Below are 21894 nucleotides of genomic sequence, written 5' to 3' on the forward strand. Positions count from 1 at the left end.
TTAGGACAGGCAGGCAGAGGGTGAGTGCTACAAACTACGGCTGAAAACATCTTGATTGGTGATGCAGGTCTGGTTTTTTAATAATTCCAGTGGATAACATTGCTGCTATGGTAATTGAATGGCAGTTATTTGTCTTTGTTTATCCATCCTATCCCTCTTGAAGCGGAGCTTAATAGCATGGTTCAGATTTTTGTCGCCGCATCTCCATTACATAGCCAGGTGCATTTAGCAAAGCTGGCCAACCAGTCTCTTACCCCTCCATTATGGCTGGGTGCTTTTGACAAAAGTGCTTTTGCATAGGTAACCTTGACATTTGTGGCAGGGTCATGTTGAATGGCTTTAAAAGCAAAAGGTCTTTGGAGCCGGTTTATTATTGCATAATTTTCCAAAGGACACCCCTGAAATCCTTCCTCACACTCTTATTCGATTCTAGGAATGTGCTAAATGCTCTGTGGTGCATGTATTTAGAACATTAATCCTGACTAATTCTACATATTTTGGAACCTCAAATGAGTGAGAGATAATCTGGATAATCTCAGCAGCTCTTTATTCTTTTTCTTTTATGTTCTTCGCTGCCATTGGATGGCATTGACAACTTTGTCACTACCATTGCCATGTCAAATATCCCACTCTTTAACCAATAGCTTCCTTTCCATATCTGAAGTACTTAATCTGACAAAAGGGGGTGGGGAATAAACCCTCATCTGCATATGGTCCAAATCAAATACTGAAGCATCTGGAAAGAATTTTAAATCTTAAAAGCATTACACCAAACTCAAATATCTAATCAAACTCCTTTTAGACCAGGGGTGGGATCCAACCAGTGTAACTACTGAATCGGTGATTTTATGTTTTGCACTTAAACTGAAAGCTCTTGGATGTTTTCCAAATAGATGATGTTAGCTAGATTTTATGGAGAAACATTTTTAATATTTTTTTTTTTTTTTTAGTGAAAGCTAATGCCACCTATAAGTCACCAAGAGATGACAATACTGGTATGCTAGAAACTCACTCTTTCAAATCTATTCTTTCATTTCAGTTGGCAGAAGGTTGCTAGAGGAAAAAGTTGTGTCACCATTGTTTGTGAAATGGAAACTTGCTGAGAGTAGTTATTAGTGCACTTTAAGCAGCATTCTGCAACTGAATTTTTGGCTGCTGAAGGAGAGCTTCAAAGTAAAATTCACCACTAAATTCAGGTTGTGTTTGGTAGAGTGTGCTAATGTGAGTACTATGTGTCACTAAGCCAGAAAATATTAAGAAGACCTGATTTGTGTGATGAAGAATGAAGCAGACTCCCTGGGACAACAGCTGATGAGTTTCACATGAGATAAATTGAGGAACTGGTGAAGGACAATTGGCAGATCACTCAAAGGGGAAATGGCATTCTCACAGAAACGTGTGGGCCAGATTGTTGACGTCCTTCACTATTGGAAGGTCTGTGTAAAATTGAGTCTTCACATACTGACAGCAGGGATCAAAGGTTCAAGAGTTGAAATTTGACAGCAATTGTCATAAAACAATTGTAATAAGAGCCACGATGGCACCGTGGTTAGAATGCAGTACTGGAGGCTACTTCTTCTGACTACCAGCTAACTGCAATTTGGCAGTTGGAATCTCACCAGGCTCAAGGTTGACTCAGCCTTCCATCCTTCTGAGGTGGGTAAAATGGGGATCCAGATTGTTGGAAGCAATAGGCTGACTCTGTAAACAGCTTAGAGAGGGGCTGTAAAGCACTTTATAGTATATGATAAGTCTAAGTCTATAAAAATAAAAATTCCTTCACAGCATCATGACAGCTGACAAAATATGGGATCATTTTATCTTCAGGAAATGAAGTCCTGGTCCATGGAGTATCTTCACAAGGATTTAACTTTTTTAAAAAAATCAAAATCCAGGCTTCAGCATACTTCATATTTATCCTTTTCATGCACATAGTGTTATTCCTTTGAATTTTCTTGAACCTGGCACCACAATTAACTCAGAGACTACATTGAGATACTGGCTTTGAAACAACTGAGCAAACGTCTGAAGCACAAGAGGGAAATTTTGCTACAACATAATAATATTAGGTCTCATACCTCACAAGCCAAGAGGCAATTGTGTAGTTGGCTATTAGCATGCTATTCCATTTGCCACAGAGTCCAGACTTGATGCCATGCAACTTCTATACTTATATGGCAGCTCTGTCTTCAGAAAACTTCTCTCTGCTACATTCTGCTAGAGAGAAGTTCCCTGAATCTTAGGGCTTGTCAAATTTTTCAACTTTCAATTTCCAAACATTAGGAGTACTCAAAAAGTTGTGACATGCCTTGGGGATTGTTATTTAATGTCATTTAGATGTGCTTAGTAAGTAACTACATAAATATCATAACTTTTTAACACTTTGTGTTTCATTTGGGCTCCAGTATGAGTCTGAAAATTTGGAAGACAAAACCTCTGGTCCCTGACCAAAATCGGATTCTGGAACATTAACCTGGGAACATACTGTATATTCACTGTCATGCCCCTATTAGAATCTGACTCCAAGGGAGAGGAGGAACAGCCATCAAGGAGTGGGAGTGTGGCTCCAGAGGGTGTGGAGGACACTGGGGAAGGGCACAGGCCAGCTGGGCATTCAGAGGAAGACTCAGGCATATCCCCTCTTCATCCTAGGGCACACAGGGAGGAGTGGATAAGGGAGAAACGTGAATGGCATGGTCTACAGGGGGAGGAAAGGGCCTTGATCCCCTTCATGGGCTGCAGCTGTGAGGACTATTTAGAAGGACAAACTGCGCATGGGCCAGTGCTGGAAGCAAAGCGTGAAAATATTTCTAGTTTGTCAATTCTTATCTGAGTTTTGGCGTCCTTCCCAGTGTGTGTATTTCGATATCTGTGGACGTCCTCAAGCCCTTATCCTGCCCTGTCTTATTAATTGCTTCAGTGTGATTAGTATTGTTTTTTCCTATTTATAATTTATATGTATTTTGAGTTTGAACAGAAGTTCTTACTTTTCGCAACTGTTTGTGGGGGAGTTTTTTCTCCAGTCAATGATAATTGGACCTTTGAAGCCAAGTTAAAGGAATTAAAGGGACTTCACCTGTTTTTGTGACTTTGTTGCTTTTGTATCCCACACTGGGTCATCACAATTCACCTTCATTTGTGATGCAGTACTCTAGGTGTGGTCTTACTAAGCCTTTATAGAGTGGTATTAGTACCTCACTTGATCTCAAGTGTATCCCTCTGTTTATGCAACTTAGGATTGCATGAGCTTTTTTGGCTGTTGCTGCACACTGCTGACTCATATTTAGCTGGTTGTCCACTAAGACTCCAAGATCCCTCTCACAGTTACTGTTATTGAGCCTGGTTTCACCCAGTCTATATGTATACTTTGTTTTTTCCTGCTTAAGTCTGTATAAAATGATGGGTTTGTAATTGTATTATTCTCCCAATAAATTGCAGGAGGGGAATATTTTCTCTATGAACTACTGCAAAAGTTTGGTTCATGACATGATGACTCAGAATTTACTGGGCATCTGTTGTTTATCCTCCGTGAAAGAGTAAAGAAGGAAAGTCATAAATACATGTGGAAAGAAATTAGAAGATGGGTGGAAGATATCCATTGTTGAAGTTTCCACTACTCTTGAGATTAGTTTTCTAATCCTTTGGGTTGTGGTTAGCTGGCAGCAGGTGTGCACAGGATTGCTAGCAGGAAAGAGCAACAGGTGACTCAGGAGTAAGGCTGCAAGGTAATGGCCCCTCCTTCAAGGAGATAAAAGCCAATTGTGAAGCAAACATTCTTTGCAGGAAGCAAAACTGTTCTGAAACTCAGCCTCGTGGACATTACAGTATCTTAATTTAGTATTTGAAGACTCTTGTGTTGTGAAATATTTCTTATCTGTGATTCTTGGCAGTCTCGTACAGTTTTGGCAAGGTTTATGCTTATCAAAGTTAATTAGTTTGCAGCAGCTTTTTAACCGGAGATTCATAAGACTCATTAAAAGGTTTCTGTTCCCTTTGGTTATTGTTTGTCTTATTGGAAAAAGGTTTGGGTCAGAGCATTTTGGCAGTTTGCTTCCTTGCATCTGCCCAGCCCATGGCACATACCCTGGCACCATGTTTTTCCTCTGCCACATCCCCTCACTGTCACTTTCATCTTGCCGCTAGCTCAGGAATGAGAAAAGACTGGCTGTCCTTAGCTGTACCCGTGTTAAAATAGCACTCCCTCTTCCATTTTCCAATGCTGTCCAAAAGCAACTGCCCTCAAGGTGTGTCAATCTGATAGGGAATGGCTTGACTGGCCATGACTGGGAACTGTTTCAAGTTTTTAAATGGGGGAAGTATTATACAAACTTTTAAATAGCTCAAAGGATAAACAGGCAGGCACAGCTGAGGCAGGATGGGGATCAGCAATGGGGACAGCAATCTTTTTTTCTGCTGACTCAAGGATGGGCGGAGAGTATTGAAATTCAGCAGTGCAGGAAAGTCCTTTGTCTCAGAAAGCAATGGGGCAGCTGGTTTATTTATGGCTACCTGCACTACATGTGTGTCGTGGCTGGACCGAGCTAGTCTGAAGCTTACCCGGAAGCAGCTGCTGTGTAGAGTTAAGCTACTTGTCATGATCAAAACACAGAAGAGGGATGGAGGAGCGAGCCAAAATTCAGGACCTTAGGACAATTGAGAAATACAAAATAGGCCATCAGCCTGAAGGGCCTTGTTCCTCAAGAGATGCTTCATTAAAACAGGAGGCTTCGTTACGGTTTAGGAGTGCCAGTCACAAGATGGAAAATGGTTTCTTTATTCATCCCATTTTTAGGCCACCTAACTCCAAAAATGAGTCTGGGCAGCTTTACCAAATTAAAAAATGAATATATGTATTATAAACAATTTGTGCTGTTTAAATAGCTGAAACGTGCAATTCAAAAAATCAGCAGGGAGAGTAGAAGAGTCACAGGCCACTTGGAAGCCACTAAATAGTTGAGCTGTATTTTGGCTGTTAACCTTGTTTTGTCTTTTGTATATCTGGATTGAAGAAGGAAAGTGTTGTACTTTCACTGTCAGAAATGCTGGAGAAGTTCCTTTATGGAAACTGGACTTTTTCTGATGGAGATCAAAACCAAGTAAACAAAAGTAGCTGACAGACTTCAATTTGAATTATACTTGAACCCGAATAAAGTTTTGGTGACACAATTCTAATTTTTAAAGTCCTTATACTGCAGAAACCCAGTGGCGGCGACTAGTAAGACTCGTATTCTATTTAACCCAAAGTTCATTTCTTGCCTCTTTTTCACCCATTTCCCTACAGAAGAAGCCGTGTGAAATATTACTTTAACAAACTGATTTGGTCTTGAGTCCACTCCAGCCTTCACATAAACCAAAGCATTTTTGAGAAAAGGCAGAATATGGAAAGAATTGACCCAGTTCTACTTGCAGAAGAACAGCAACAATCTCACAATTTACAATAGTTTCTGCCATAAAGATTCTTTCTCTGTTTCAGGTTTTGAAGTTATTTCAACAGGTGACAGTATCTTGTCAACTTTGCTTAGAAGTTAGATGGAGTGAAGTCTGTTTAGTATTTGGATGGAATCCAGCAGAGGGCTATAACTTAGATTGGAAAATTGAAAAACATCCTGAAAGAAGCTATGGCAAACCACTTCCAGATTGCTGCAAAGCCAACATCATGCATTTGTTCATGAAACCATTAGAATCAATTCAAGGCCATTTATACCTTTATCTTCTAAAGTATCAGCTTGTAACATTTGAACATATTTATTGTTGAGCTGAAAATGACATTCAGAAAGGGCATCTTATTAGCCCAATATCTATCCACTTACTTTAGTACATTCACTGCTAAATTGACGTAAAATCAGGATTCAGGAGGAACAATAACATTAGAGTCATGCAACCATATGCTCAAGGACCAAGCAAATAAATCATTTGAGAGGAGAGGGACATCACAGAGAACATATCATGGAATGTATATATTGGAATAAATAACAAAGTACTTAGGTACAAGTTCCAAGCCAAAGTGAAGTAGAAGAATTAAGCCAACCTGTTTCCACAATATGCGTTTTGAGCATGTACCACAATTTTTAAGGAGAACGTTGGGAATTACTTTGAAATCTTTAACTTCTTTGACAGAGAAGCAGAGGAACCATGAAATGAAATAAAAGATTATTGACAATGATAAACTGAAGAAAGCAAGCTGTGGAATCTCCTGATGAAAGTAGGAATCACAGAACATCTGATTGTCTCCATGTAAAATCTATACACAGGATGAGAAGCCACAGGCCAGACAAACCATGGTGAAACAGACTGGCAAGTGAGTAAGACAAGGTTGTATACTGTTTCTTTAGATATGTAACCTATATGCTGAAAATATACTCAGGGAAGCCGGAGTTGAAGGAGACAAGCATTAAAACTGGAGGACAATCAGAGGTGGTATTCAGCAAGTTCTGACCAGTTCTGGAGAACAGGTAGTGGAAATTCTGAGTAGTTGAGCAAATACCACCTCTGACTGGCCCCGTCCCCATCTATTCTCTGCCTCCTGAGTCCCAGCTGGGTCTTCTTTTGTTGCCTTGCACAGAAGAACGGAATTGGAAAGCAGGTTAGTGGGGTGGGGAGGGAATGGGATTTTGCAGTAACGTCCCCCCAGGAGTGGGGAAAGAATGGAGATTTTGCAGTATCCTTCTCCTGTAGTGGGGTGGGAATGGAGATTTTACAGTATCCGTCCTCTGCCATGCCCACCAAGCCATGCCCACAGAACCAGTAGTAAAAAAAATGGAAGCCCACCATGGAGAAAAATACATTAAGAAACTTTGCCATGTTGATGTTAATACTCTGATTGTACTGTTAGTTCAAAATGGAAACAATCTGTAAGCTCTAATAATGAAAATCAAGTACCACAATGAAGAAATGAGACTATGTTTAAATATAAAAACACTAAAATAATGACAGCAGGCCTAATGATTAGACTTGAAATTAAAAATGAAGACATTCAAATAGTGGATAGCTTCTGACTTTTAGAATCCCTATGAGCAGTACAGGAACTACCGTGTTTCTCATATAATAAGGTTGGGTCTTATTTTTTTTTTGAGCCCCGAAAAAATAGCTAGGCCATCTTTTCAGGGGTGACTTAATTCCCCCCCCCTTGCATCTTCGGGCGGGCGGCGACGGCATAGATGTTGACCTTGGCGTTGGTGGGGCACTTCGTATCGGGGTCAACACAGGCAGCACCATATTCGGGTGTGCAACAAAAGTACTTCCTAACGGCAAGCCCCCCCCATTCCCCCCCCATTTCGCATGTTTTAATATAGGCCTTAATTTGGGGGGAAGGGCTTAATTTCATTTCATGCCTATAAAACATGCTGGGACTTCCTATTGGGGGAGGCCGTATTGTTGGAGAAACAGGGTAGGATTCAAGAAATATACAATGGCTTAGCAATGAAATCATCAAAAAGATATGTCTATAGCAACAAAAAAAATACAATCAAGTTGACAATGGCTTTCCCCAGGATGCTCTATGAAAGTTAGACTTTGAAAATCAGGATAGAGAAAATATTGATGCATTTATATTTTGTTGTTGGAGAAGACTCATGGTCAGGAAAGCAATAGAACACATGAAATTAGAATTATAAATTGAGTGCAAAAGACCAGGCTCAAACTATTAAATTTTGGACATGTTGTACAATTCCCACTTAATCAAGTATGGAACTGTTTTAAACAAATGTTATAAAAGTGTAAATGATAACAAGGAAAGGAGAGTCTGGAATGAATAAAGAAAAGTTGGTGGTTTTAAATGGTGTCTCTTATAAATTGAGCAAAATCTTGATTGTATAATCAATTTGACAAAGGACTGTCTACTTAATGGAATGTTGGTTAAAACTGGATTTACATAATGTGGTAATGTAATTTACGTGAAATATATAAAAGTATGAAAATGTATGAATTTACATAAAATTAAATAAAACATTATCCAGGCAGATTTGCAAACAAAGTGTCCTATGTCTGGCAAAGTTATTCCAAATTTGGATTTTGTCTGTTGTATTTGAAATCTGCTGAACAATGAGCACACTTGGCTGGATTCACACAACAGGCTAAAATATGGTGCCTAGTTTGGGGTCCAATATGTTGTAGGAATAAACCCTAATTTGCATATAGTGTATTGCAATAAAACACATAGCTTATAAACCACATGATGTATGAGCTAAGATAGCATTAGTTATTCATATATAATAGAAAACCACAGTTGGAATATAGTCAATTTTTGTTACCTATGATCAAAAATATATAAATATACATAAATATCTTATTAGAAATTGTAATTTTGCTGACTTTACTATTTTTTAAAAAATACCAGTTAACAATGCACCATTTCATCTATTTTTTGCTGTCACTTGGAGTTCCACCCAAGCTCCCAAATAGCCCAAAGGCATAAATGTTGCAAAAGATTTATTGCTGCCTTTACCTGGGGGTTTAAAAAAGAAAGGAAGGTCATTTCAACCACACAATAATGTAATAAATGAATAGATCAGAGAAAGAAAAGCAATAATTGTATAAAAGTGATATTTTTTTCCCCCAAGATTCAGGCCAGAGATCTTTAGAATGTGAAGCAAACATATAACCACAGTGTTACTGCAGCATTAGTATAGCAATAGCTTCAGCTAAAGTGTTGTTGTTAGTTACGAAGTCATGTCTGACCCATCGCGACCCTAGAGACAACCTTCCTGCCCTCTACCATCCCCGGGAGACCATTTAAACTCCTGCCTACTGCTTCAGTGACTCCATCCAGCCACCTCATTCTCTGTCATCCCCTTCTTCTATTGCCTTCAATCTTTCCCAGCATGAGGCTCTTCTCCAGTGAGTCCTTCCTTCTCATTAGGTGGCCAAAGTATTTGAGTTTCAGAGCAAAAGTCGTGACACTGAAAGGACAGCACTTGTATTTTAAACCTGGTTCCTATGTGGGCATGTGTATGCATTTTCATCCTTTTAATTAAAATTAATTTTAATTGAATTAAATTACATTTTTGAGAATGTGTGTGTGCGTGTAATAAAAGTGAAGGGCTATTTTGGCAATAGGTTATTAAAAACATAAATAAGCTATATTTATGATACATAAGTAAATAAGTAAGATAATAAGTAAGGTCAGTTGGAGATCTAGTGAGTTATGTTAATTTGTCCCCTTTGGGGAAGGAAGCTAACGGTTCAGTAGTTTAGTGGGAAAGTTCCTACAGAGTGGAACATTTGGTTTAGCAACCCAAGAAAAAATGGTTAAAGAGGGCAATGACCATTGACTCTAGTGGGGGGGGGATTCCCTACATAGGATTTGGATGAAGGATAGGGACTTCCCTAGAAGGAAGTACAGCACAGAAGGCAAATCAGAAAGCAAAAACTGAATTGGTGCAAGCCAGACACAAATTTTGATGAGGAGTAGGAAGACACATGTGAAAACTTGTGTTTGCAGAGAGGTTGGAGTGAGTTGGAGATGGAATCTTATGTTCCTACCTCCCAGAAATGGTGGGTGGCTGGTATTCATGATGGAGCAATCTGGCAATGCAACGATGCCCTTATCTGCTCAGCAATATATAGCTTGCTCCATCTGTTTCCTGTTGTTATTCCTGCCTTGCTTTTATTTCTGCTCAGCAGACTTCAGGCTGTTTCTTACTGCTTTTTTCTTACCCACAATGATATTCCTGCTACAATTCACCTTCAGTTCTACAATATTCATAATAGACCCAAGAAAAATAATATGATGTTGAAAGGGCAAATGCTTTGACGGAGAAGATAACAAGATGGGATAGGAGATGGGATCGTTAGTGGAATGAGTATGAAACACTTTAATGTACGTTACACATCTTTATCAAGCCCAGTACGGCAGCAAATTATGTACAGATAATTGTTGCAGGATCCAATCTGGGTCATTCACTGGGATCAGAGGTTTTGTTTTCTGAACTTTCAGACTTGGGCTGGAGCCCATCTTCAGGAAACTTCTCTCTAGCAGAGAGATGGGCTCCTGTACAAGTCCAAAGCTCAGAAGACAAAACTCCGGTCCCAGTATATTTGCCTTCATTCCTGATAGATAATTGTCTCCAAAATTTGTAACACTAGCATTCATTTAGACTGCTGACAATATGTTTTATTTCAAACTGCATGCATCATACCAAGATCATACTTCTGCAAATGAAAGTGTTACAATTGAGATGTTTTGCTTTTTTCATGAAATCCTATATCATATCATATTTGGTATACTTTCTTTGTATTTCTGAATGTCCCTCTTTAGTTTCTTAACTGTCTGCAATGTCCAGAAATAGGATTTCAACTACAGGAAGACAAAAAAAAATATATGATTTGACCCCTGGATTTCCCCTTTGATTGGCAGAGATCTACAGAATAAGCATTGTGCAACGTGGTGCTAAATTAAGCTGAAAAGGATGGATAGGGGATTTTTATTTTCCATTTTCAAAGCCCTCAGATGACATGACAAACTCATAACAAATGTGTGTGTTTAACATCGTTGGTTTAGAACAGTTTGTAATCAATCAAGAGAGGGAAGAATGAGCAACAGTGCCTTACATCTATGTGAGAGATGGCGCGATGAACTACAGTGAAAATTCCAGACAATACAGGGGGTGGGGGAGTGGAGAGAAGAAGTAGCACAGCCAGGAGACAGATAGGAGATAGAAGAAGAGGGTGAGGATAGCCACTCCCTAAAATCCCACAGGATATATCAGTTAGGGTACGAATAGTAAGGGTTTAATCTGGCAAGATTCTGTCTATTGTGTACAAGCAAACAAAGAACTGGACTCGGGCAGAATTGTTCTCTCTTGTTCTTGGACTGAGCCTGACAATCTGGGTCTCTAAACAAGATCCTATCAGGATACTCACTAAAAGTCATGCAGTTAATATAGTATTTGTTTCATTTTTATTCAACTTGTAACCCCACCTTTCCATTCAAATGCAAATGCAAGGCAACTATTGATAATAATAAATCAGACAAACCTGGTTTCTAACTTATTTAAACCATTTATGTTTAAACCAAATACTAAAATGAAAGAACAGTTGAAATCCTGGAAAACTTTTATACTCCCTCTAACAAGAGAGAGTGGAAGCCAAAGACAACTCCGGAAGAGCATATTTCACAGTCTGGGAAAGCTGTCTCTTTCATAAAAGATAAGCAGGTCTCTGGCAGCAGATATGTATATACTATATTGTTCTCTGCTTCTGCCTATCAATTACTTTTGCATTAACTACATCTACATCCATTTGGACCCACCAGTTCTTGAATCTGACATTTAGCCTGTCATCTAAGCTGAATGGCCCAAAAAAAGTTGCCTATCTCATCTTATCTGTGTTGCAAATTTTCTCTGGTTTCCTTGTCCACAAACCTCCAAAATTTCAACCCATATCTGTCATGAAATAAGATGGAACTCTAGAAAGCTGTAGATTCCAGCAGCTGCCTACTCTGCCAGTTTCTGATGTCTTAAATGTATATCAATGGCAAATCCAAGTTGACTGTCATAAAATATACAATGTACCATCACTCTTTATTACGTGCCATAGTCTCTTCTCTCAACACTGCCAGCTATAGAATATTATGTGAAAATCTTGGTTTTAAAACCAAGAAAGTCCTTAATTTGGACTTTTAACATTTCCCTTCTGCTGTAAGCTTGTTGAACTAAGAATGTCTCCAATGTCTGAGCCTCTCCTTCAGCCATAACCACAACCCCCATCTCAGTTAATTGTCAACCTTTGTGGGATTTGCATTAATTCAAAACCTTCTAGAACAGGGGTTTCCAAAGCTGGCTGGGGAATTCTGGGAGTTGAAGTCCTCTAGGCTTAAAGTGGCCAAGGTTGGAGACCCCTGTTCTGGAAGACATTAAAGATATTCTGTATTATTAATGGGCACCATATTAATAACTTAGTTTAAACCTAAGAATTTATGGACACAAATAGTATTCATTTAGTACAATTAGTACATTGTACTAGAATTTAGTACAATTCTAAAATTATGGCTTAGGGACAAAAGGATCCTGAGGTATTTTAAAATCTAAGAAATTGATTTTTTAATGTTATTTTTAAATCTTATGATTACATTTTGAAGAGGAACTCCATATTATTTGTTTGCTTATTTTACTTCTTTTTAACCTTGCAGTTGAATATCTTTTTAGAATCCTATTGAACTTGTTCCTGACACTGAGCCAAAACTAGACCAAATTCCCAGAAGCAACCAGTTTCCCTATCAGAGCATACCATCTGGAAACATAATTACAAAACCTTTGATAAATTATATATAAGTTCAGAGCTTCAGATCTGAACTATTCTTTTTTGTCACTTCTGATTAGTACTTTCCAACTGAAGGTGTCCTCCAATGGCTTTTAGTAGTGCCAAATATAGAAGAAGAACAAATCCTATTTGATTATGTGCTAGTTAGATTTCAGTCTTGATGTTCATATTCTTCCAACTTCCTGAATAGCTTAATCATCTAGTATTGCTAAAGAGAACATCATCAAAACAAAATGCAGAAAAGGATGCAATGTTCTTGAATAGGTATAAAACAGATTGGGGATGATGGAGAAATAGCTTTGATGTGGGTTGAAACATGAACTTAATTCACACTTTTAAAACTCAGTGAACCAACATGAAGTTATGGTGTCTTTGTGTGTTACTTATTCTTACTTGGATATGAAAGCATAACTCATAGATCTCCATAAAGCAGCTAATATGTATCAGATAGCTGTCACTGATTCCTTAAAATTAGTTGAAGAATGAAAAATATACAAAAAGATTCAAGACATCCATATTCTTTTCCTTAGTTCTGGGACTTTCTCTTCTCCCAACCCATGCTCTTCAGGAATATTTTTCAAGTGACATCAGACAGAGACACTTCTATTAGTTCAAATAGAACTTTTAATTCCTCAAAACAATGCTGAATTGTATTAATAAATTGAGGTCAGGCTTTCTACAACACATTGAACCACAAGCTTAGCCAGCCATTTTCTCTCTCTAGAATATTGTGCAAACTGACCAAAGTTTATTTAGTCCCTAGTGCTCTCTGAGCTTGGTTAAAAGTCTGTAGAGATTCTCCATCATCCAGGTCGTAGTTGTGCCAAAGTGCATTTTTCAGGAGGCAACTGGACTTTCTTGTTTTTTCTTTTGAAGACATTTCATTTCTCATCCAAGAAGCTTCTTCAGCTCTGCCAGGATAGTGGGGAATGGAAGGATTTATATTCCTTGCAGACAGCTGGTTATTTGCATCCTTTTAGAGAGTCGTTGAAGCACTTGGAGGTTTATCTGTGTCCTCAGGGTCACCCGAGTAGTGCTCCTGATTCCTGTAGTCTGGAATTTGGGATGAACACCCTTTGAATGGTATGGGAACAGGAGTGGACCTTCAGAGGGAAAATTGCAGACACTGATAATGTTACCTAGTTTGGATAATGAAATGTCTGCAAGAAAACAACCAAGTTCAGAGACCCCTCATTTCAACCCTTAGCTACAAATAGCCTTCTTTATTGTGTTCAGCAAACCAAAATTAATGCAATGTCATTAGGACCAAATATATACTAGAAAAGTATGCAAAAGACTTCAAGTCTGAGCATCACTTTGATAAATTATAAATAGCATGCAGAATCCTGGTTTGGTTCTGGACCACATAACAAGAGAGGTTTAAATTGTCTTCCATCTGCAAGATGGATTCATACAGCACACTAGACTGGCTAGGTTTGGGTGGCTTCCTTATTGTTTGGTTGTTAAGCCCAGACACTGAGAAACAAGAAAAAAAGTAGCATAGTGCTTGACTCCATATGCCCTGTGTTTTCTGAATGGCTGCAGACTCAAGGCTTGTGTAACATATTCATGCACAAATTAGCCATCCCCATTGTAATCTGGTGCAATTAGTCTTCGATTTATGACACAAATGAGCCCAGAATTTACGTTGCTAAGTGAAAAATTTGTGAAGTCAGTTATGCCCTATTTTACCACTTTTCTTGCCCTATTTCTTAAGTGAATCACTGCAGTTGTTAAAGGAGTAACATGGTTGTTAAGTGAATCTGGCTTCCCCATTGACTTTGCTTGTCGGAAAGTCTCAAAAGATGATCACATCACCCCAGGACACTGCAACCGTCATAAATAGGTACCAGTTGTCAAGCATCTGGTTGTAAATCATGTGATCATGGAGATGCTGCAACAGTCATAAGTGTGAAAAATGGTCATAAGTCATCTTTTCCAGTGCCGCTGTAACTTTGAACGGTCACTAAATGAATTGTTGTAAACCAAGGACTACCTGTATGTTTTATCAACCCTATCCACTTAGTTTATAGTTCAGTATGTTGTGCGGGACTACAAACCCTGGAGTTAATTGTATCTTAGTGCAAAAGCTGGGAACAAGTACTTTCATATCTTACAATTCAAATTTATAGAATAACAGAGTTGGAAGGGACCTTGGAGGTCTTCTAGTCCAACCCCCTGCTTAGGCAGGAAATCCTACACCGCTTCAGACAAATGGTTATCCAACATCTTCTTAAAAACTTCCAGTATTGGAGCATTTGTGGAGGCAAGTTGTTCCACTGATTAATTGCTCTAACTGTCAGGAAATTTATCCTTACTTCTAAGTTGTTTCTCTCCTTGATTAGTTTCCACCCATTGCTTCTTGTCTTGCCCTCAGGTGCTTTGGAGAATAGCTTGACTCCTCCTTCTTTGTGGCAGCCCCTGGGATATTGGAAGACTGCTATCATGTCTCCCCTAGTCCTTCTTTTCATCAGACTAGACATACCCAGTTCCTGCAGCTGTTCTTCATATGTTTCAGCCTCCAGTCCACTAATCATCTTTGTTGCTCTTCTCTGCACTCTTTCTAGAATCTCAGCATCTTTTTAAAATCGTGGCAACTAAAACTGAATGCAGTATTCCAAGTGTGCCCTTACCAAGGCATTATACTGTAAAGTGGATTTAAAAAACATGTGATCTTGATTCTAACTCTCTGTTTATGGAGCCTATCTCTGTATATCTCTGTATATTCTCCAGGCTTCTGTTCCAAGAAGTAACTTGCCACATTGCATAGATGGAGACAGTCTTGGATAAGAGTTGGAATTCTTTATATATAAACTCCAGAGTATGCCTGTTTTGTAGTTGCAATATTATTTAAATTTCTCATTGCTTACACGTGGAGTTTTAACAGATGAAGAAACTATGGCTCCAGTTAGAGATTCTTTCATGCCTCTGCCTTGTCTTTTGATGATTTCTGAGCCTCTGGCTAAAATAAAATTTAATTCAGAGAGGCCCCACCTTGGCAGTAACTTCTGTAACAACATTCTATTTGCTTTTTGAATAAAACAATGTTTATCTGAAAGAGAAGCAAACCATCCCAAACTGAGTTCTCTCGTGTCTCCGGAGTTGCAACCCCAGCTTTTAAACACAGCATAACCATGGAGCAGCTTTTGCGGCAGAAAGGGTTAAATGAAATCCAACTCCCCTTTTCCTGTACTGTAAAGAATTAGTAATCAAACAGAAGCTGAAGGCAAGACCGAGTGTCAGACCCACTGACGGAGCTCCAATCCGAGAGAAGCCGCGGACTTGGTCTTCTCACCTTCCAGAAGTGGCATCAGTGAACACTTTGCCCCTCACTGACAAGCAGATCCAGCATCAGGTAAGGAAGGTGGGGTTTGGATTACAGACTAAATCTTGGTGCCTCTAGCTGTCCACTCCTGGTTTAATCAGTTTGATCAAGTTACAAAAGTTAGACGGGAAAGAGTGTCACGCAAAAGGGAGAACATTTAGGGATAAATAACATGATTTGGCAGGCGAAGAAGAAGGGATGTTTACATGTGAAATTAACTTACAGTTAACTCATTCGGAGCCCCGTTTCTTCTAACATAGCCCAAAGCTGTGATACATCAATGGGGAGCAGGTAGCTTGTTTGTTTCATGTGAGGTGTCCTCCTACCAATCTTCAACAGAGAAGCCTGTTTGTACATTCCGTTCATACATTTAGTAGAATTTGCGTGTGCAAGTTAAGATTGAGAGCACTTGTTTATAAGTGGGTTGCTTGATTCTCGACCCTCCCCACCACCACCCCGCACCTGCTTTTTCTCCATTCTGTGTATTTTGGAAAAGGGAAGGCGCCACAGGAATAACCAGATGTTCCCGTGAATGCCAGAAGCCAAGCCAACTTAGTTCGCAGCAAGGCAAGCAGCTGTGGGTGACACCATTTGTGGCGGTTGCCATCAGCCAATGAAAGAATCATGTTGCTACAGGCTCACGTAGTTGTGGGAACAATTCCACAGATTATCTGGAGTGGAGCAGCGTACGTGTGTGCTTGATCCCGTCAACAGATTTGGAATTTTGTTTTTCTCTTTCTCGTTTCTTTCTTTCTTTGAATGGGAGAAGGAAATTAAAAGTGCCGGCAGGCTTTGCAAGATCAGGATTTGCAGGCATGGGTTCTTTATACAGGTAGTCCTCAACTTACAACAATTCATTTAGTGATGTTTGAAATTACAAAGGCATTGAAAAAAGTGACCTGGGACCATTTTTTTCACACTTACAACCATTGTAGCATCCCCATGGTCACGTGATCAAAATTCAGACGCTTGGCAACTGGCATGGATTTATGACAGTTGCAGTGTCCCAGGGCCATCTCTGATCTTCTTTTGTGACCTCCTTGACAAACAAACTCAGTGGAGAAGCCAGATTCATTTAACATCTGTGTTACTAACTTAACAACTGCAGTGGTTCACTTAACAACTGTGGCCAGAAAGGTCATAAACTAGGCAGAATTCACTTAACAAATGTCCCACTTAGCAGCAGAACTTTTGGGCTCAATTGTGGACGTGAGTCGAGGACTACTGGTATAGCAAAGCAAGGAAAGAGGCTTATGTTACTTCCTATCTCAAGGACCTGGAGAGGAACTGCTGGTCAGTGAAGAGCAGCCTTGTTTTAACTGGTGTTCTCCAAATCTATTGGACCTTAGCTTTCACAATTTGCACGCTACCAGTCTGTGATAGGAGTTCGAACTTGCCATCTATAAAGAGCGCTAAAAGCTGATTCACTAACTGAGGTAAATGGGATGATAATTTTACCAGGCACAAGCCTGCTTCTAACGGTTCCATGAAATGTCAAGCATTCCAGTTATGTTTCATTAAAGTTAGATTATAAAGTTGCCTGTTCTGCCAAAGGCTGCCATGGGTATGATAAGCTAGACCAAACATTGCAAAAATAATATAAACAGAAATATAGCGAGGAGAAGAAGCTTGATGTTTAAACCTGCAGCAAGTTAATGCAACAAACTTCAGGTTGTGGGTGTCAGAAGTTACAGGAAATCTCTTCCACTCTCCTTAGCAGTGGCAAAGCAGTAGCCTGCAATGGATTGCTCAGAGAAATAAGGGTGCAAGATAACAACAACACCTTGTTGGTTCACCTTTCCTTCCTGAACCAAAGATTGTGAGAAATAAGGGCACAAGATAACAACAAAACTCATGGCTTTGTTAAGCAGTATGACTTAGCTTGAATGGGTGCGTAGTTGTTAAGATAACCCCAATCTCCAAGATGATGACCAGCACAATTTCTAGAAGTATGTTTTGATGGTGTGAACATTGTCCTTCAAAGCCATGTTGATTTGGACCAAAAAAATTTTTTGGCTGTTTCTAAGTGGGTACTCAAACTTTCCCTATCAGGTCTCCAGGCCAGTTTAGTCCCTGAATTAACCGGAATAGCAGCAGATCAAAGGAGAGGATGACAGGGTTGTACCATGAAACAGGAGAGAAAGAGAGGTGATTTTCATGGTGCAAAAGTCCCCAGGAATTCTATATATTGAATTTTTGAACACTAATGCATAATAACAGCTCACAGGTGCAGAGAAGGCATATAAACTGGTTCCCTCTCTCACATCGTACACAATGTCCATGCTCCTAGCATTCTTAAACAGAGATTTAGTTCCACTGGAAAGAGTTGCTAAACCAATGTTTAAAACTAAGCTGCCTGCCAGCTGACTCTGAGAGATGAGAAGAGAAATGGAAAGCACTCTTCTGCATTGTGCAAACCTATAGTTGGGTTGCTTTTAAAAGGGGAACTGTGTTAAATGTTGTTTGAAAATCATTATGTCAAATCCGTATTTCAAAATAGCTGATTTAATTACTGGCACTTCACCATGCATCCCACTCCCCCCGACACACACCTGTCATTTGGAAATCAAACAAAACCCGGAACAAATTTTGACGGATGGCTAAAAGCAATGGACTGGCTATCTGTCAAAATTCCTCCCTGCCCTTATTCCATGTTAAGCACTATCTACCGGTCATTAAATTGTTATAACTATGCCAGCATAGAATTTGATGCCCCCTTCGTAATTCCTGTTCTACCAGGTAGTTAGTTAAGCAGATTTTATATCTATGACAGAAAAAAGGAAGCATTTAAGGAAATACATTAAAAAGATGGACAGCTAGCACTTAACAAACTACCAAGAAGAGAATTAATTTCTTAAGAAGTTCAGAAGCTCTCTTTGTGTTCGTGCCGACAGTCGCTTCTTGTTATCTGACTCAATGAAATATATTTGGTCATATCAGCAGCATGATCTTCCTGTGCAAAACCTTATCTGCTTTTAAAGACATTTTACCAAACAGGATGCCCCCTAAGAAATTTTGTCAGACAGTCACTTGATGATTAATAATAAGTTGGGTCACACTGAATTCTAAACCACAAACTGATGTATAGACATCAAATGGCTAGTTTCATACATGCCACATTAAAACCAAATAAATATGAATGTAGTACAATATGTGAACTTTGCTAATATTTTCTCTTACATTTGGACTTGGATTTATTGTATCCCAATTTTATGAAAACGTTCATATAAATGGAAATGTAGAACTGGTACTGATATGATTATCAGTTATAAAAGTGGCTTAATAACACAGAATGATTTTAGGGATCCAATTGGGCCACCTCTTCCATGATGTTTGTATGCTGTTTTGAAAATCATGGTTACTTAGACATTTGCTTGTTTGGGTTAGGGTTAGTGCAATCAATGCACTGCAACGTGTACAAATATGAAAATGTATACAAACACACACATTGTGACAGTGATGTCTACATGTGGTAGAAGCTACACAGATGGCTTCTCAATTAACTTGATATAAACCAGCTCACCATCCTCTTTGAATGGAGATTTGTATCACTAAAGGCAAGATTTCTTCTGTATACACATACCAGCAAGAAAAGAGTGCATTTTTCATGGAAATTATAAAGTTCCTGATTCAACCCCAAGTATCTTACCTGCAGGGTTGGGGCCTGCTGCTTGCCTTCATAAATGAACTAGATGTCTGGCTGAGTACAAGGCAACTTCCCCTGTTCAGCACAAAATAATGAAGTTCAATTATACCTCATGTTATAATGTACTGAACAGATATTATAATTAAAATGATTGCTAATCTAGAATTTTTATGAGTGCAGGGATATAGTTTTTTTATTCTGTATAGGTGGCAATGCATTCATACATCAATCCAACTTCGGTGAAACACAGTAAATGGAGCAAAGAATAAATATTTTCCTCTGACCCGTTCTTTTAATTCAGATTGGACAAACAAATACCTTGGGGAGAAATTCACACTTATCTCCAGTTCCTTGGGATGGTGGTTCTTAATGATGATCCATAAGAACAGTGGTCTACCAATAAGTCATCATTACACAGAAAATGACACTTGGTCATTTTTTAAAAATCATTTTGTATATTATGATTACACTTAGCATTTTTTTACAAAAGGCACAAGGTAATGACAAAACTTTAATTCACTTATGACGGCAAAGAATTTCATGGTAGCCTGCCCTTCTAAAATGTGAACATCTTTTTCACTTAACAAATTAATTCTTTTGGGATGGTTTACCTGCATTTACTGGTTGAATTCACATAGGCAAATCCCAATAGTTAACAGACTCTGGAAATAAACATAGACTGCAATGTGCCATTTCACCATTCAAGACAATCCTATACTTTGAATTTTATGTATGCATCCTATACATAAAACTCAATGTAGAAAATTATTTTCTGTACTTAAGTTTCCAAAAACTTCACTGGGGCAGGAGAGAACCACTTTAAAAGATTTATACCCAATTTACATGATAATGTTATCAAAATATAAATCCAATTGTATGTGATAACTGTCATTTGGTTACTAAACACACCCTCTCAATTTGTGTTTCCCATATATTGACATTTCTTGCTTGGACAAGGATTCATCTGGTCAAGTTCTGGTTTAGAAACAGATAAAGTGACCTTACTAGAAATAGATAAATGGTTTTTAAAATGGTGTGTTTTACTCGGTGCCATATCTGAAAGGAACATTATGTAATTTATGAAGACTTATATCAGATATTGCCATTCTCTTTTCTTAATTTAAGAAAACTTTCACTTGTCTTCTGCTAACTGTCCCAGTTGAAGAGTGTGGGCCATAAGACACCTTCGGTGTCTCTTGTTCTTTTTCTTACACATATAGGAAAAGAAGCATGTTTTTTTTTTATATAGTTCACTTTTTGAACTAAAAGATCCATTCACTCATTCATTCATACTTTTACAACTCAGTCTAGCTGGCCAAGCAGGTTTGCATTCTAGAAGAATTGAGCTAGAATATCCACCATGCATAATACCTCATTCTATGTAATGGCTACCAATGATTATAGTTCCCATATATGTTACCAAGTATATTTCTCAAGTATTTACTTGATCAAGCCTATCCTATCATCTCTGGCCTTTGGTGGAATATATCATAGTACTTCATCATTAAATGCCCTCCAGATAAGTTGGATGATAAATTTCATTATTCCCAGCTGACAATGGATAATGAGTATTCCAATGTATCTCTAGGGCATCAGCCTGAGAAAGTTGTATAGCATTTAATTGCTTAATTCTACCCTGTTTGTAATTCCTTATTTAATGAGTTAATTGTAAGGAAAGAGCAATGTTTTAGTTTTGAAGGGGAAAAGAAACTTGTGAATAAATACAATAATGACTCTAAAAGTCAGAAGTGGAATTATGCCATGCTATATTATAGAATCAGGATTCTTGAGAGACAGAGAAACTTCAGAAAATCAGACAATAAGACAGACCACAAATACTGCAAAACTAATACTGTGCTATGCCAGTGCACGTGTTTTTATATAAAAATGTAAAGTTTTTATTTAAATTTATAAACAACACCATCGTAATACATGCTTGGCAATGCTATGCAGGATCATTATTCCTCCCATTCAAATTTGAGTTATCCTGCATGGAAAAATGTTGCCATACCGCTGATTGTTTATTTCTGCACGTCTTTAACGTGCAGAAATAAATAGTTTAATCCTTTAAATAGTTTAATCCTGTTTTGAATGTTTTATGATGATTCTTCATAGAACAAATAGGCTTTATTTCTTATAGCACAGTTAGATTTTGTCAGTCAGTCAGCCCGTCTCTCACATAGCTCTGTGTTTGCTCCAGATTCCAGAGCCAAAAAAATAAGTAAATGCAGACTCCCCAGATTGTATGCATTAGCATCTAAGGAACAATGTCCAAACTTGCAGGTTTCTTTGGGCTTCTCCAATGAAATGATTAAATTTTAAATGTGTATGAATTGTTAAATAAAGATCAATTTTCAGATTAGACCAGAGTTTCTCAACCTTGCCTATTTTAAGATTAGTGAACTTCAGCTCTCAGAATTCCCCAGCCAGCATCCTGGCTAGGGAATCCTGGGAGTTAAATTCCAGATGGATTACCAATATATCTCATGGGATTAGACAGAAACTATGATATTCTTTTATCTTGATTTATTTTTCATAAATTATACTGATGATAGTTATTAGTTATTGAATGATGATTCTATTTTAATATTGAATTGAGGTTTACAATTTATATAGGAGATACTAATTTGTAGGACTGAACCAATCTTAATTCTCTTTAGGTTAG

The 21894-nt window shown here is 38.4% G+C and overlaps 1 protein-coding gene across 6 annotated transcripts in view; it reads left to right on the top strand.

Annotated features, from left to right (window-relative positions):
- Positions 1 to 1614: 1614 nt before the first annotated feature.
- The window catches only part of PAPLN (papilin, proteoglycan like sulfated glycoprotein), a 95047-nt gene continuing 74767 nt past the window's right edge, over positions 1615 to 21894 (top strand). For 4 of the 6 annotated variants that reach the window (XM_026709049.2, XM_087921751.1, XM_026709058.2 and 1 more), the window contains exon 1: positions 15488 to 15613. The gene's annotated coding sequence lies outside the window, so the exon portion shown is untranslated. Of the gene's footprint in view, positions 1657 to 15462; positions 15623 to 21894 lie in introns of those variants that run through there. The other 2 variants (XM_087921750.1, XM_087921752.1) reach the window with 2 other exon arrangements.

The sequence above is a fragment of the Pseudonaja textilis genome, chromosome 1, assembly GCF_049901715.1.
Source record: "Pseudonaja textilis isolate UNSWEBS1 chromosome 1, rPseTex1.2, whole genome shotgun sequence".
Taxonomy (NCBI): Eukaryota; Metazoa; Chordata; class Lepidosauria; order Squamata; family Elapidae; genus Pseudonaja; species Pseudonaja textilis.